Raw genomic sequence first — 13090 nt, forward strand, 5'->3', positions numbered from 1 at the left:
GTGAATACCTCCTATACGCCGCGCCTACAACGAGAAGCGCGTGCAAGGCGCATACAGATTGCCCTAATTAGGACACCAATCATGGCACGTGCAGCACAGGGAAACATCATGGCTGTACGCGCCTTATGACGTTCAGTGGGCGTTTCACGGCCGCCTTGTCCCAAGGGGCCGCGGCGGAACACGCAGAACTTGGTTGAACATCGTGAAGCCGCCTTCTCCACCCGCACTGTGGCTTCAGTGGTGATGGAACTTGGGTTCGATTACGGCCATTCAGACCGTCCAGGGCCTCGAGTTGCTCCGCAGCTTGCGGCCCCCTCCGGACGCACCGGAGACGCGCCGCAGATTCCGGTACTGGCAGGCGTCCACGCTGAGGCGAGTGCTAAGGTGCCAGAGGCGGAACAGGTAGGGCGTCTCGAGCGTCGGCAGGAAGGCGATGAGCACGGCGAATGCGAACGACCGGTCGAAGTGCACGCTATGCTACGGCCCTTCGTGCACCACGTGCACGATGAAACGAAGCACGTTGAGCGGCAGCAGGCAGACGGCGTACACGGTGGCCAGCATCATGACGGTGTTCTGGGTGCGGCGCTCTTTGATCCAATCGACTGAGTCCTCGGGCGGCGAGTCTTTGTAGAAGGCGGCTGACGCACCACGGCACGCCTCGGAGCGCGGGCACGAGTCCCTCGTGGCGACGGGAAACGTGGCGCATGAGCGCGTGCTGTGCACCGAGTCGGGCACCATGGACGAGGCCAGAGAGCAGACGGACGCTTCTTCGCCGCCGTTGCTCTCTCGCCGAGCGTGCAGGGCGAGCGACTGCGACGTCTCCTGAGCCTTGCTCTCGACGCTCACCTTGACGTGGAGGTAGATGACCAGCGCGACCGGCAAGGCATACAGGACAATGAACAAGCCGCGGATGTACTCCTCGATGTTCTCCGTCAGGTTGATGGCACAGATGCCTGCTCCCCGGAACTGCTCGCCCAAGTACTGCTGCAGGTCGAGGAACTTGGTGTAGGCCGCGTACGGCAGCGTTAGCATTCCAGCCACCAGGCACACACCGAAAAGGCACAGCAAGGGTGGTATCTGGCGCTTCATCGGGTTCATGGCATACCAGTACCGGTCGCAGGCAATCGCCACGAACGTCAGGAGGGTCAAGTAGAAGGTAAAATCCTGCAAAATGGACGACGCAAAGCACAGGAAGCTTCCGAAGACCCAGTTGTGGAGGAAGAGTGTCACGAGAGAAATGGGAATCACGACGAGCAGCTTGAAGATGTCGTTGAGAGCGTTGGCGACAAGGTAGACGCACACGGTTTCCCGCGATATATATGCTACACCATCCAGTAGTTAGCGATGAGAGGCGACACGAAGGGGGACCCGTAGAGCACGAGGAAGAGTGGATAGGACGAACAGAAGGTGCGCCGCACTTGAGGCTTGCTAAACTCTGATGTGTCGTTCTGAAACTTAAGCATGAAGTGCATGATGTAGCCGATGTACTTGTCTGGGATCTGCTGAATGTTTAGCTGGTCGGAAGGCTCCTCCTCTTCACTTGCGTTGACCATCTTCAAACAGCAGCAACACCTGTAAAAATCAAGCATTAGTAGTTTAGTTACGTGTCATATCATCAATCACCGGCACTAATTGCTTCATTGAATCTCTTTATGCATTAAGGGATGATTTCAATGTCGCGTGGCATTTACTTGCTGGTGTGCACTCATAGCCGGTACTTATCGCTGATACTACCCCCGTTTTACCGGGGCGTCGCAACGATTGCGACGACGAACTCAAAGATATGAGACGTGATCTGGCAAAAAGGATCCAAAGCACTCAATCGCAGCTGCAATAAAACCTTCTCCGCGATTGTTGATGACAATGCCTAATGCATTAAGAGCATTTATTTGTTTCGCAAGGCAAAAAAGATCAACAACAAAGAAATGTCAAAAGCAAAAATCTGACCCGCTGCTTTTCCCAGATTGTGTCTGTGAGGACAGTGGAACTTTACTCAAACTTAAAAAGTGAGAAATGGGCAACCTATCTAAGAAAACCATTTAGTTATCATTTACACCTTAGCTTACCAGTTGCATGACGCAACGCGAACGCAGACATGTACATCGCCATTTAGCGATATTTATTGCGCTGAGTAGTCTCTTCTGCCCCAACCAGCTGGCATAGCGCCGCCGTTCTGAGAAAGCTGCTTGCATAGACAAGCCTCAATAGCGTAATGAGCACGTGCCCAGAATTTTATTGTGTACGCAACGCTTTTGCGTGCATTACGCTAAGTTGTCGAATGTCTCATGACCCAGCGGTGCGCCATAGCCAGTATCTCCACACAATTCCTTTCCTTAATGCGTTTCCTTACATTCCAAACGTGCGTGTCTTTTTGAATGGTGCCGCTGCGGACGGAGACGAAACCCGTGACCTCTTGGTCGCCATCAAAACGGACATAGTCCCATAGTAGTTCTCGGCGACTCAGCCATCATCATGCTGAAGGCTTCTTAAAAGCAATGGCACAACAGCTCTCGAACTGCAAAACCGAATCAAAGGGCATCCTATGTTCTGACTGCGTTCAGCAGAAAAAAAAGAGGGGGGGGGGGGGGAAGGAATACAGGCTCATGACTAAGAGTAATTACATGCATTCTGACCTCTGACCAACGCTAAGTGCGCAGAAGCCGTGACTGCCGCAACACTAACTTCTGGAAATTGCATGTATACGCCAACGTTTCCGATAGCGTTGTGCGCATGCGCGCTCTGGACCCGCTATTCCGCTAAGCATCCAATGCCGCAAAGCCCGCTATACTAAAACGCTCTAATATCGTAAAAAAAAAATTGGAGGGGACACTCAAGCTCCGCCTTGAGGGTATGACGCGATAGCGTAATGGGTTAATGCCCATATATGCAGAAGGTCATTCTCTTGGTTCATAGATCCCTGGGAGTCCTCATACCGCGGATAAGTAGCGGAAACGCACTTTTTTACTCGCTTAACTACGACTTCTGTAATTTCCATGCTCATAATTACTAATATACACCACAGTACATGTCTAAAGCACCCTTCTAAGACAACACCGTATTCCCTAGACGCGCCTTTTTCATTCCAAGCCATGGGGCTGGCGTGGCGGAGTGGTTAGCGTTTTCGTCTCGCATTCCGGAGGCCCTGGCTCGATTCCCCAGCTCAGCCAATTTCATACTCCGTTTTATTTATTAATGCTTCTGGGATTTTTCGCTCCCGGCCGACGACGACATTGGCTTTTCTGCGACACGGGGCCTTTAACGATATCGCGGCAATAAAGACTTCATCAATCATTAAATGTCGCTTTTTCTTTAGCGAACACGACCTAATCTAGGATCCGAATGCCTGTTTCCTCCCTGAAGCGAAATGTGCCGAAGAAAACCGCAGCTGCTGGTACCCGCGGCTGAGCGGCATTACCAAGGTACGCGACTTCACGCATTCGAGCACGCAAGAATCATATGCACGCGTGCTTAGTAAGTACAATGGTGTCGAATACTCCCGTGACTTTAATGCGGAAGCTTTACTACGCTGTCTTCCGCGAGTTTCGCAGACCGCGTTGCTTTGACTTTAAGAGACCTTCAGCGCGTGGTGTGTGAAGCTGTGCCGAAACCTATGAAGAGCGAGAGCCTCGAAAGTAAAGGAGAGGCGCATAATTCCCCCCCTGGGAAAGTGGACATCTCAGTCGCGCTACGTGGGCCCCTTTTCGACGCCCGTTCCGGCTTATGCCAAGACATGTGAGCTGCACGCGTTGACGTGGCAGAAACGCGGCACTGACGCTATAGGCCGTCAGCGCTCATTATGTTCGTTGGCGTTGACAACGTTCTATAATAATTTTGACAGGAAAGGAAGAGCGCATAACTGGCTCCCTGTGTCAGTGAGCGCCTCAATCACGTTATGAGGTACGTCGCCGTGGTAAGAGACAGAGATGTGGGCGGCATGCATTGCAGCTCATTTTAAAGCGAAAGCTTTACTGACCGCGAACTTGCGATTTCGCCGTGGTGGTGCTCCGAGGAGGCACATGACGTCACAACGCGCGCCTCGTCGTGGAGCCGAACCGGTCCAGCCGGGTCGGCGGCGGCTGGCACACTTGGCGCGAAATAGAGGAGCGCTCCAAGTCTCAGCCAGTGCGATCAGAGTGCGCTGAAGCCACCGAACGCGTCGGCGGTCAAGCGCAGTTGAAGTATAGAGGGTCTCGCTTTGGGCCGGCGTGACGTGACGTCGCCGTGCAGGGCACGCGGTACTCCGGAGTATAAACGCGCTTTACCACAGCCTGCGCTTAACCGCTAATCAACGTATTCGGTGGCGACATCTATGGGAGCCACTGAAACCTGCAGCAAACTCACTGAATAAAAATAACCAGGGCCTTTGGCGTTTGAGGTGGAGACGCTACCACTCCGCCACGACGGCTCGAGCATTAGCCATGAATAAAGGCGCATCTAGGGAATGCTCTTCTGGTGCAGAAGTCTCCGCGCTTTCGCTACGTACATCCTGGCCTAACAGAGCTAGGCCATCAGCAATTTTCTTTTTTTTTCGTTTGATAAAAGTTGTTTCCATCCGTGGTTACTGAGCTGAGTACCCGGTAAAGTTAAACTGTTTTATACATCTTTATAAACTGTACTCGTAGTGAACGCAGGTCATACTGCAAAGACAGCCGAATAGTGAGCATATAATCACCGCAAGTCTTCGTACTCAGCGCACAAAACTACACTGGCGACAAAGTTAGTATACCTCACCGCTATATTCACAGCACGCCGCTGCAGTTTCATCCGGCCATCATTGCAACTTCATTGTAGTTTTGCACCAAATTGTTAGTTAATACAAATCTGTTTCAAGATCAAAATGTAAAATAACACCATCTTTCAGTTTGTTTTGTTTGTCAGCTTCTGTAGCCTTCCTCTACGCGCTCATAACAGCGCTTCCTTTCTCACCCGCACCGCGCAGCACTGGCCACGAGCCTGAGTTAATAATAATAATTGGTTTTCGGGGAAAGGAAATGCCGCAGTATCTGTCTCATATATCGTTGGACACCTGAACCGCGCCGTAAGGGAAGGGATACAGGAGGGATTGAGAGAAGAAAAGAAGAAGGAGGTGCCGTAGTGGAGGGCTTCGGAATGATTTTGACCACCTGGGGATCTTTAATGTGCACTGACATCGCACAGCACACGGGCGCCTTTGCGTTTTGTCTGCATAAAAACGCAGCCGCCGCGGTTGGGTTCGAACCCGGGAACTCCGGATCAGTAGCCGAGCGCCTAACCACTGAGCCACCGCGGCGGGTTCCACGTTTGTTTTCCGTGCGCCGTTCGCGACCACGTGACTATAAAGCATTCATGCATTGCAGAGAAGCCAACATCATCGCATCATTCGGCAGTCGACTGCAGATGAAAGACCGGCCATTTCTTTATCTGCTGTTCTTGCGCTCTGCGGCCGGTTTTTAAAGCGAAAGATTTTAATGGCCTAGCGGCGCCGAATTTTTTCTCGGTTACCTTTCGCGACAGGGAAGAACCGCAGGCATTGCGATCCAAGATTCTGCAATGTTCTTGAAAAAAAGTGACATTTCATGGTTGACGTAGCGTTTATTTTTACGATAAACAATTTTCCGTGCCAAAATCACCGCGTATATCTGGTCGGCCGTGGTGGCCATGTTAGCGGCGGCAGGCGCAAGAGGTCACACAAGAAGAGCGGGCTTTCTGCGTCAGCTTCTGGTTTCTCCTGACGACGCGCGCCAAGATCTGGCGAGTGCAGATCGCCGGCAGCGGCAGGCGCGAAGTGCGCGCACGTGGGCGGAAGTCGTCGACCCCCGTTCATGGGTTGAGCGGCGTCCCTCGGCGTAATCGGCAGAGCGAACAGCACAGCGGAGAATGGGAGAGAGCGAACGCGGAGCACAGTGCAGGAAAAACTCGGGAAATGGCGCAGTAATTGTCTCGGCGGACACCCGAACCGCGCCATTAAGGGAAGGAAGGAACGTGGGAGAAAAAGAGGTGCCGTAGTGGAAGCACGCCGATAGCTAAGAGTACGCGAGGAGGAAAAACAGAGGAAGAGGGTAGTGCGGCAGCCAAAAGACGGGCTCCGCGGGGGCGACCTGCTAAAAGAGATGGCACCCAAGTGGTTCGTTCGCCCGTGCAGAGCCTCGTCTGCGGCGAACCGCTGCGCGCTACCCAAGCCGAAAGCCAGAGCGACTAGACCTGCCTCCGTTCGGTATAACGTGTTCCTTACGCGCTGAGGCTCTCAGTTGTCGTTATCGCACATGTTAACTAGCGCATATGCACGGACAGAGAGAGGTGGAACAGGACGCACGTTAGTCCACCTCTCTCTGTGTCTGTGTACATGCGCTAGTTAACTTGCGATTCCTTATGCGGTTGGCTACGGTTACAATACCGCAGCAGCTGCGCTCAGAAATCACAATACCGAGAAGCGTAGTCGTCGGCCAGTGTTAATGCCAAAGCATTAAGCGCAAAGTCCAAGGGTTCTTCCTGGGCGTGCGCGTCCAGCGTCGGTGCTCTTGGCGTGCGCCGGAACCGGTCTGCGCATGCGCACTGCAGAAGACGCCAGCGAACCTCGGCGCCAGCGCAGGCGCGGTAGCGCACGCGTTGGAACCGAGGCCCGGTTTAAAACAATTGGAGGACCGCGGGGCTCTCGGTGACTCTTTCAGGTTCCCGGAATTTTTCTTCACGGTTTAAGTTGTCCTTTCAGCGCCCTCCAAAACCATCTTCCTTCGCGGCTAGGAATTCTTTGCGTCGACTCGAGAGGGGGAGCGAGCAAGCACCAGGAAGATGGAGACGCATGCCCCTTTTCAATGCCCGTTCCGGCGTACGCCAAGAGCGCCGACGATGGGCGCGTACGCCCAGGAAGCGCCCTTGGAGTTGGCACTTTGCTTAACTCGCTGAGCGAAAACCCCGCCGTCATCAGAAAGCCGTGGCAGAAACGCTGCCCGCGAATGACGTCATCGCCCCCCCCCCCCCTGGATCAATTGGCCATCACAGGGCAGGGGTAGATGGAGAAAAAAGCAAGGCGACTACTGCGGTGAATAGAAACAGGCTTGGAGGCTCCCCTGGAGCCGGATAACAGAGCCGACTGCGCTCAATTAAGGCCCCTCCCTCGCGTGCACTTGAAAGGGGTCACTGTCCACAAAGAAGATGTGGTACATGTGCACAGTGCCACGGCCGTGCCACTGTAGTAATAAACGCGGCTTATGGGGTCTTCTTCATCTGAAGTTGAATCGATCGCGTCTACATCCGGCGAGACAGATAAGCGTGCCCGAAGGAGGCCGTACTGCGTGCGAAGTACGAGACCATCACAAAGCAGCGAAACGTTCGAAGCCAGCTGCTAAAGCGAAAAAACGTTCATCCCCCCAAGCCCCTGACCACTGCTATGCGACACAATCTTCGAAGGATATAAACGCTCTTGCATTTACATACGTAATTGCTCAGGTGCCTCCATAATTTTGTTTCCCTCTTCATTCTTGCACGGGGCCACTGTTTGTAGTGCAAAGAGCGTAAAAAATGCTTACAATCACTCTTCTCACATTGGTTTTGACGCGGAACACTTCCCGAGATCCAAAGGTGAGTAAATACCTCCCCCCCCCCCCCGTAAATCTAGAGTGTCATGTCTGTTCTTGACGTTTCGTCTCTCATCTCATAGAGCTCGTTTCCTGCCGCCAGAGTGTGTATGAAGAACGGTGAGAACCATGCCGGACGCTGAGAACCATGAGAACCGGACAGGCCGCCATTGGAATCTGAACCTGGCAACGTTTAACGCTAGAACTTTATCTAGTGAGGCTAGCTTAGCAGTGCTGTTCGAGGAACTAGCGGGAATTAAGTGGGATGTGATAGGGCTTAGGGAAGTTAGGAGGACAGGTGATGCATATACAGTACTTAGGACGGGCACATACTGTGCTATCGCGGTTATAGGATAGACGAGAACTAGGTGTGGGATTCCTCATTAATAAGAACATAGCTGGGAACGTAGAGGAGTTCTACAGTATTAACGAGAGGGTAGCAGCTATAGTAATTAGGCTGAATAGGTGGTACAAGCTGAAAGTGGTGCAGGCCTACGCACCCACATCCAGCCATGATGACCAGACCGTTGAAAGTTTCTATGAGGACGTAGAATCGGCAATGAATAAAGTAAAATCGCAGTACACTGTACTGATGGGCGACTTTAATGCGATGGGCGACTTCAAGTTATGAGTCGAATTCGCGGATAGAAATAATTTACGGATCATGAATACCTTCTTCCGCAAACGAGAAAACAGGAAGTGGACCTGGAATAGCCCCAATGGTGAGATTAAAAATGAAATCGACTTCATACTATGCGCTAAACCTGGCACCATTCAGGATGTGGCCGTCCTCGGAAAGGTGCGTTGTAGCGACCACAGAATGGTAAGGTCTAGAATTAGCTTAGACTTGAAGAGGGAACGGAAGAAGCTAGTGAAGAAGACCATTAACGAGTTAGCCGTTAGAGGGAAAGCACAGGAGTTTAGGATAGCGGTGCAAAACAGATATTCGGCTTTAACTGAGGAAGACGATCTTGATGTTCATTCAATGCACGATAATCTGACATCAATAATTACGGACTGCGCAGTAGAAATAGGCGGTAGGACAATTCGAAAGGATACCGGGAAGCTATCTCAGGTGACGAAAGATCTGATTAAGAAGCGCCAAAGCATGAGGGCGTCTAACCCTACCGATAGAATAGAACTAACGGAGCTATCAAAGTTAATAAATAAGCGCAAGGTAGCCGACATAAGGAAGTTTAATATGGACAGAATCGAGCATGCTCTTAAGAACGGAGGTAGCCTAAAAGCAGTGAAGAGGAAACTAGGCATAGGTAAAAACCAGATGTATGCACTAAGAGACAAGCATGGCAATGTCATTAGCAATATGGATAAGATAGTTAACGTAGCCGAAGAGTTCTACACAGACCTGTACAGTAGCCAATGTAATCAGAGTGTTAATGTGAAAGACAGCAGTGCACAGCAACGCGTCATCCCGCCTGTAACGAAAGATGAATTAAAGAAAGCCTTAGAAGCAATGAAAAGGGGAAAAGCAGCTGGGGAGGATCAGGTAACAGCAGATCTGTTGAAGGATGGAGGGGACATCGTGCTAGAAAAACTAGCCACCCTGTATACGCAATGCCTTCTGACCTCGACTGTTCCAGAAGCTTGGAAGAATGCAAACATTATCTTAATTCATAAGAAGGGAGACGCCAAGGACTTGAAAATTTACAGGCCGATCAGCTTACTATCCGTTGCCTACAAAGTATTTACTAAGGTAATCGCTAATAGAGTCAGGGCAACGTTAGACTTTAATCAACCAAATGATCAGGCAGGCTTTCGTAAAGGATATTCCACAATAGATCATATTCACACTATCAATCAGGTTATAGAGAAATGCGCAGAATATAACCAACCTCTATATATAGCTTTCATTGATTACGAGAAAGCATTCGACTCAGTAGAAACCTCAGCAGTCATACAGGCATTGCGTAATCAGGGGGTAGAATAGCCTTATGTCAAAATACTGGAAGATATATATAGCAACTGCACAGCTACTATAGTCCTGCATAAAGTCAGCAATAAAATTCCAATAAGGAAGGGCGTCAGGCAAGGAAACACTATCTCCCCAATGCTGTTCACCGCATGTTTACAGGAGGTATTTCGAGGCCTGAATTGGGAACAGTTGGGAATAAGAATAAATGGAGAATACCTAAATAATCTGCGATTTGCTGATGACATTGCCTTGCTGAGTCACTCAGGAGGTGAACTGCAAATCATGATCAATGAGTTAGACAGGCAGAGCAGATCGATGGGTCTAAAAATTAACATGCAGAAAACCTAGGTAATGTTCAACAACCTAGCAAGGGAACAACAGTTCACAATTGGCAGCGAGAGCCTAGAAATTTTGACGGAATACATCAACTTAGGGCAGGTAGTGACAGCTGATCCGGATCATGAGAGGGAGATAACTAGAAGGATAAAAATGGGGTGGAGCGCATTTGGCAAATTCTCGCAGATCATGAGTGGCAGTTTACCAATTTCCCTCAAGAGGAAAGTGTACAACAGCTTAATCTTACCGGTACTCACCTACGGGGCAGAAACGTGGAGGCTAACGAAAAGAGTTCAGCTTAAGTTAAGGACAACGTAGCGAGCTATGGAAAGAAAAATGATAGGTGTAACGTTAAGAGACCAGAAGCGGGCAGAGTGGGTGAGGGAACAAACACGGGTTAATGACATCCTAGTCGAAATAGAGAGAAATGGGCTTGGGAAGGGCATGTAATGCGAAGGCAAGATAACCGCTGGTCATTAAGGGTAACGGAGTGGATTCCAAGAGAAAGTAAGCGTAGCAGGGGGCGGCAGAAGGTTAGGTGGGCGGATGAGATTAAGAAGTTTGCAGGCAAAGGGTGGATGCAGCTGGCAAAGGATAGGGTTAATTGGAGAGACATGGGAGAGGCCTTTGCCCTGCAGTGGGTGTAGTAAGGATGATGATGATGATGATGATGATGATGATGATGATGATGATGATGATGATGATGATGATGATGATGATGATGAAGGCTGACTTGAAGAAAAAGCTTACAGCAGATATACTAGGTGTTTCAGCGAAGCCTGCCACTTATTTCTGAAAATGTTGTTGAGAGAAATAGAAGCCTTGTCTTTCTTGAGATAAAGAGAGATGTGCAACCACGCAGATTTAGCCACCGAAAACTGTCAGCACTAGGCATGGCGAAATTATCCATTAGTGCGCTACAACAAAATATGGGAAGTCTGGTGTATGGGAAGGTAACCTCACCAGAGGTGGGCTACGTGATGAGGTCGACCTCAACCTCACGCCGTGAGGTGAGGTTCAGGGGAGGTCGGCGACGGCTTGAAATTCTGTGAGTGAGGTCAGCAAATCAGACTTCAACCTCACGCGTGAGTTTGAGGTTGAGTGAGGTCGTCACTCAATGAGGTCGAGACTTTCTGCAGTTCCCGTGTCTTACTCCGACGAGCGCCGCTTCCTACGCAGAGTTGGAGCGCACCACCACAATGTTCATGCAATGACGCTTGGTGTTCGGTTTACGCTGTCCAGACAACCCGATGCCGCAGTCCGCTATTAGCTTTTGGGGCTGCGCCGTAATGTCAATTGAGCCTGAGCCTAAAAAAAGACCCACCCCTCTGGCCTTCCTGGAATGAGTGCTGCTGTCCCGGCACGCCACCCTACCTTCCCCTTGTCCCGCTGTCGTAGCACCCGTAGCTGCGTGCCGGTCGGCTCAAACTCATGAGAGGGCGCAAATCACATAACTCACGTTGGCCCGCGGTAGCTATGTTTGATGCCGCAAACGAATAAGTTCAGTTCAAGAAGCACGCAATAAATTCGTCGCAGCGCGGATGGCCCCAAGAAAGACTGCTTCGTGTTCATGCTCGTTGCCGGCGCTGACGTCATGGCTCTTGCCTTGCAGTCGAATAAAAGAGATCTATACTGTAATACATTACAAGCTGAATTAACAGAAACTGGAGTAGTCGGCCTAGGTCAGAGAATGTGATTCAGCGGTTCCTAACAAAGACCCCTGCTGATATGATTTAAAAAGCACGAAGCCAGAAAAACCTGCATAGCGCCTCCTTTGCAAAACAGCGCGAACAACGAATGTGATTCAGCGGTTCCTAACAAAGACCCCTGCTGATATGATTTAAAAAGCACGAAGCCAGAAAAACCTGCATAACGCCTCCTTTGCAAAACAGCGCGAACAACGACGGACAAAAATTTAAAAAAATACAACGCTCGTCCCGTGTCCTTTTTGTTCTTGTCCGTCGCTGTCCGCGCTGTTTTACAAAAGATGCTTATATACCAACTCGCCCAACTGAACGTTCTGTATAACACCGTCGAAGCTTTGATCGGTGTCTTCCCCTTTAGAATCTCACACTGCTTCTGTATATTCCTGTTCCAGAATGCAAGCAGATATAGAGATAATTTCACTTTATATCCTTCGGATAACCTCCTTTTGGTGTCCGGTTCCCTGTTCCTTCTCGGAAATTCACTTATTATGCCGAAACACCGCTGCACGAAGTGAACATACCAGCATAGCGGTGATACATGGGTGAAAAAATGCAAAACTGTTATGATTCTGTGATCATGTGGTAGCTGACTCCTTTTCCTTTTTTTTTAATGAACATGCATGAATAGAACTGATTACGTGATGGCGCTGTGCTGCTGAGTCGCTGTTTCAAACCTTCTAATATAACGTTTAATGGGGCACGATGTTCGCTTCTGTTTTTAGTGTGCGATTTTGTTTGTATGTTTCTAATCGTTCACTTTTTTTTCTCGTATGGGATAAGTTAGGTTGGGGGCCCGGCACTACCCGTCATCTTTCCTTTAGCTATTTTCCAGAGACCCATCGTTCACCTTACACGGCTTCGCTGAATGCTGGCGTGGTTAGTTCAGATTTGAACAAAACCAAGTGATTGACTTAAAGCAGCTTGTCTCACAGACTGGTTGACGAAATGGTACCCCAAATTCTGTTCAGGCGTATGAGTATTTAGGCGGTGTTTTTTTTCTCCGTGGGGGGGGGGGGGGGGGGAGGGTATCCGACAAACATTTCGCTGCGGCAAAATTTGAGCGGGGAGCCGTGGTGCTCTTCACAAAGAGAATGGTTGACGCTGCCCACTTTAGGGCAGTTGTTTTGACCCTTGTGATTTGAATAGCCGGCACAGTGTTCGAAGACGTCATCTAGCCCTTTCTTGCAAAATGCCGCGGGATCACCGAGTCATCGGAAAATTCCCAGGATTTCAAAACCCTTACCATCACCAACTGGAGGGAAGTGGCGGAAACGGGGGAGGGTCTTGACCTCCAAGGAACATCGACATCATTATCCTTAATTATTAGTTGCAGGTATTCCTGTTTTCCCGCAGAATAATTATCTTCGGTTGCTGGGTAATGTACAATATTTAATCAATATTATGGCAACTTTCAATTTGGTAGTGGTACATCGGACATCCCCTGGCTCATAAAGACACAATATTAGCATCATCATGATCATCATCATGATTAGCGTCATCATGGCAGGAGGAGGTGACTACTGAGGAGGTCGACAAGGCTTTGGAAACCATTGTTGGAAGCA

The 13090-nt window shown here is 50.1% G+C and overlaps 1 pseudogene; it reads right to left on the minus strand.

Moving 5' to 3' along the window:
• Positions 1 to 270: 270 nt before the first annotated feature.
• LOC144124600 (uncharacterized) lies at positions 271 to 1566 on the minus strand (annotated as a pseudogene).
• Positions 1567 to 13090: the final 11524 nt, after the last annotated feature.

The sequence above is a fragment of the Amblyomma americanum genome, chromosome 1, assembly GCF_052857255.1.
Source record: "Amblyomma americanum isolate KBUSLIRL-KWMA chromosome 1, ASM5285725v1, whole genome shotgun sequence".
In the NCBI taxonomy this organism is placed as follows: domain Eukaryota; kingdom Metazoa; phylum Arthropoda; class Arachnida; order Ixodida; family Ixodidae; genus Amblyomma; species Amblyomma americanum.